This window comes from Perca fluviatilis, chromosome 1 (genome assembly GCF_010015445.1).
Source record: "Perca fluviatilis chromosome 1, GENO_Pfluv_1.0, whole genome shotgun sequence".
Taxonomy (NCBI): domain Eukaryota; kingdom Metazoa; phylum Chordata; class Actinopteri; order Perciformes; family Percidae; genus Perca; species Perca fluviatilis.
The window spans coordinates 46342069-46346969 of record NC_053112.1 but is presented as its reverse complement, the minus strand read 5'-3'; positions in this window follow the sequence as shown (position 1 = coordinate 46346969).

Sequence of the window (4901 nt, the reverse complement as noted above, 5' to 3'; positions counted from 1 at the left end):
ATTAAAGCCTGTATTCATTTAAAAAGATCATGTCGAACCTTCATACAAGATGTTTACAGTCACATCTGTCACACGTCAACATGTCTTGCCAGTTTTAAAACATAAATGCAATTAATATTAGTATGAAGCTAATATTAGGCTAACCTGAGGGAATAATAAGAGCTTTAGCGGAGGCTGCACAGTGTACTACACTCTAAGAAAGACTAGACTGGGGACTAAATTGGGACTCTCATTTCATTCCTATTGTCTCACAGAATCATGAAAAACAATTATTGTTTTTCATGATTCTGTGAGACAATAGGTTTTGCAATTAACTATCATTTTGTCTTGTGTTCGTAATGAAAAAAAAGGGTAAAACAGGAAATGTATTAAGAGAAATTTCACAGGTCAAGGTGTTTTCACTGTTTTAAGTTGATAAATGCAACATCTTTCCAAAAGTCAATGAGTAATTGTGTTAAATAACAGTCCCTAGTCGCAGGGCTGCTTTAGGGTGTGTCCCCAAGCTAAATGGCTGTTCTACTAATGTCTGCAGTGGTGTATTCTACGTGATACGCAGGTATACGCAGTATACCCACTAAGAAAGCTCCAGGATTTCCATATAACCACCTAAAAATGTGCAATTGCACAAAACAACAACATACTTTCTATTATATTTCTGATAGAATTGTCATTGGTGTTTTCCTTCACATTGGCTGAATCAATGTATTTCCACTGTAAATTGGTGCATTCAAGTGTATCAAAATGCTGAAAATTAAGTCTCTGACGCTCAACATTTCCTTGGGGGAGCAGACCCAGACGCCCCACTTTGATATGTCCACTCTGGTCCATATATTTATGTAGAACAGTCGACCCGCTAAAATACATTAGACTACACCACTGAATGTCTGACCTAATCAAGGTAAGTCTGTATTTAAGAACGTTAGTGAACTCCTCACATCTCTGACCAGTAGCCTGTTCGGAGTGAAAGGGAACCTGATTTAACAGCCTATCGATGGTTGAGAAAAGAACTCTAGAGTTTCCACTATTCTCAGTTATGACCTTAGGAAAATAGATTGCTCAGAGTGCAAACACCTGTTCATCCAAGGCCTAGCTTTAACGTGAGAGCTTCTTTCTTTTTTACATAGGAGTAATTTTATCACGTGTGTTAGCCGATTCCTTGTTGAAGGCATCTACCATTTCATCCACAGGATCACTATGAATGTTTATTATGACCAGCGATTTCCAGTTTACATACCTGATGCAGCCCTGACAGAGAAAACAACACCAAGGAGAACTGATATGACAAGAGACGACTTCATGGTGATGAATGGAGCGCTCCTGCCATTAAAGAAAAAGTTATTCTCTCAGCTCTTAAAATTCACTTTCACCCTTTTTTTATAGTTATGATGAGGCGAAGACAGCAGCAAAAAGGCTTACCTGGTTCCTGTGAATGAGAGATGGTCTTTCACAGGGTGATCCAGGGCTTTATAGTCCCACATCATGTTAGCACATTTCAGTCTGCTGTGTACTTAACATGCATGTGATAAACTAATCAGCACGTCTGCATTCAGATCTCAATCTATCAATGTTTGTTCAAGTAGTTTCCAGTGCCTTGGATTTGAGTTTGGTGTGCACTATTTTTGTGAATATGAGCAGCAATTAATATTTGAGCACCAATGACGCAAGTCATTGACCTAAAGTAGCACCGGCTGACTTTGGTTGCTGGGAAATTAAATAAATGGGCTGCCACTTATCCTTGAAGGTGCACCTGGTAGTATTTGCTGTATTTGATGTAGATAAAATGAAAATAAATGGGCTGCTAATCAGTTAGTGAAGGTCACAAGTGAAGTCAGGCCACTTATCCTTAAAGGTGCACCTGGTAGTATTTACCGTATTTGCTGTATTTGATGTAGATAAAATAGCAATTTATGAGTCTTAAAAATTTCACTTTGAGGTTTTTTAACATTAATATGCGTTCCCCCAGCCTGCCTATGGTTACCTCCCCTTTCTCTGATTTGCCCAGCCAGAGAATTTGGCCCACCCATGAGAGAGAGACATCATGGCTTTCAAAGGAGCAAAGTGGCAGTTGGTCAAGCCCCCCCCCCCTCTCCTCCTCAATAGCTACAGACACAGAAATGGCACATCCTAAGGAAAGCTCATTGTGGGACTGGCTCTAGTGGCTGTAATTCTGCACCAAGGCTGAATTATGGGAAAGAGACTTCAGATACAGTATTAGGGGACCACTAAGGTCTATATAAAAGACTTAAGATACAGTATTAGGGGACCACTAAGGCCTATATAAAAGAGACTTCAGATACAGTATTAGGGGACCACTAAGGCCTATATAAAAGAGACTTCAGATACAGTATTAGGGGACCACTAAGGTCTATATAAAAGAGACTTCAGATACAGTATTAGGGACCACTAAGGTCTATATAAAAGAGACTTCAGATACAGTATTAGGGGACCACTAAGGTCTATATAAAAGAGACTTCAGATACAGTATTAGGGGACCACTAAGGTCTATATAAAAGAGACTTCAGATACAGTATTAGGGGACCACTAAGGTCTATATAAAAGAGACTTCAGATACAGTATTAGGGGACCACTAAGGTCTATATAAAAGAGACTTCAGATACAGTATTAGGGGACCACTAAGGTCTATATAAAAGAGACTTCAGATACAGTATTAGGGGACCACTAAGGCCTATATAAAAGAGACTTCAGATACAGTATTAGGGGACCACTAAGGTCTATATAAAAGAGACTTCAGATACAGTATTAGGGGACCACTAAGGTCTATATAAAAGAGACTTCAGATACAGTATTAGGGGACCACTAAGGTCTATATAAAAGAGACTTCAGATACAGTATTAGGGGACCACTAAGGTCTATATAAAAGAGACTTCAGATACAGTATTAGGGACCACTAAGGTCTATATAAAAGAGACTTCAGATACAGTATTAGGGGACCACTAAGGTCTATATAAAAGAGACTTCAGATACAGTATTAGGGGACCACTAAGGCCTATATAAAAGAGACTTCAGATACAGTATTAGGGGACCACTAAGGTCTATATAAAAGAGACTTCAGATACAGTATTAGGGGACCACTAAGGTCTATATAAAAGAGACTTCAGATACAGTATTAGGGACCACTAAGGTCTATATAAAAAAGACTTCAGATACAGTATTAGGGAACCACGAAGGTCTATATAAAAGAGACTTCAGATACAGTATTAGGGAACCACGAAGGTCTATATAAAAGAGACTTCAGATACAGTATTAGGGGACCACTAAGGCCTATATAAAAGAGACTTCAGATACAGTATTAGGGGACCACTAAGGTCTATATAAAAGAGGCTTCAGATACAGTATTAGGGGACCACTAAGGTCTATATAAAAGAGACTTCAGATACAGTATTAGGAGACCACTAAGGTCTATATAAAAGAGGCTTCAGATACAGTATTAGGGGACCACTAAGGTCTATATAAAAGAGACTTCAGATACAGTATTAGGGGACCACTAAGGTCTATATAAAAGAGGCTTCAGATACAGTATTAGGGGACCACTAAGGTCTATATAAAAGAGGCTTCAGATACAGTATTAGGGGACCACTAAGGTCTATATAAAAGAGACTTCAGATACAGTATTAGGGGACCACTAAGGTCTATATAAAAGAGACTTCAGATACAGTATTAGGGGACCACTAAGGTCTATATAAAAGCATCCAAAGAGCACCATGTCATGGGACCTTTAACATCATCAACATATGGTTGAAAGTTTTAATCTGCTGTCCCACAACTTGATTTTGACAATGTAAAATCCATGAAGCGATCCATTGAGTATGAATATTGCAGATATATGGATAGCTTCATTGATTGACATTATCCATGAAGAAAAAAATAAATAAATAAATAAATAATATATATATATACACACATATATATATATATATATATATATATATATATACGAAAGGCAAAGAAAATACAATCACTTTTACCTATTTCGGCCATACACTATTGACCGCTCGGATTTCCGCGGTATTATTTTTAATGTTTCGCGCGGTTGAAGATGCATCTTGGTTGCTTAGTAATAATCATAGTCTCTGTCAGAGAAACGTAACTAGCGGTCTTGAGTAACAAGTGTGGGCTTCACCGATGGGCCGAAGGCAAAGCCAGAGTCGGTAACGTAGGCTACTACGGCGTGGATGGACTCGGTTCTGAATCAGAAGGCAAACACCGGGCGATCGCTCTGTGAAAGGCGCGGTACATGTAGATGGCTGTTTACATGTTCATATAACTTTATACATCCTCGAACTGGCTGGAATCATTGCACACATCCTCTCCAAGAAGTGCACCAGCAGTAAAATTGTCTTGGCAGAGGAGCTGAGAGTGGAGTTTATAGAGGAAAAAAGGGCAGCGGCGCATGGTCCGAGCAGCGCACCACAGCAGACGCCAAAACGGAGGCAGTGCCAGGTTAGGTTATAGCTAAATGTTCAAATAAGATACTTTTAATTGTTATTTGGCTGTTATGAGTTAAGTTGAATGAATTTCCACACCATATTTTTCGGGATATGAACGTATGAAATAATGACGGTTTACTATGCCATGATATGAATTATTGAAACACGCATTACTACTCAAATGTATAATTAAACTCGTTAAAATGTACATTTCGCTGTTATTATGTTTTTCTAAACATATCCTAACACAATACATAATACAATATCGCAATTTGGTATTTATCATGAGAGATTATAGAGTTTGGAATCTGGCGGTCAAAATGACTGCTCACGGCAGTTTTAGTAGTTATGGAATTCTGGCACTTCTAGTGTTAATGAACCTCTAATAAAAAAATAAAAACACATTTGAGTATGCATCCTTTCCATGCTTAATATGCACTTAAGCAGTCCATT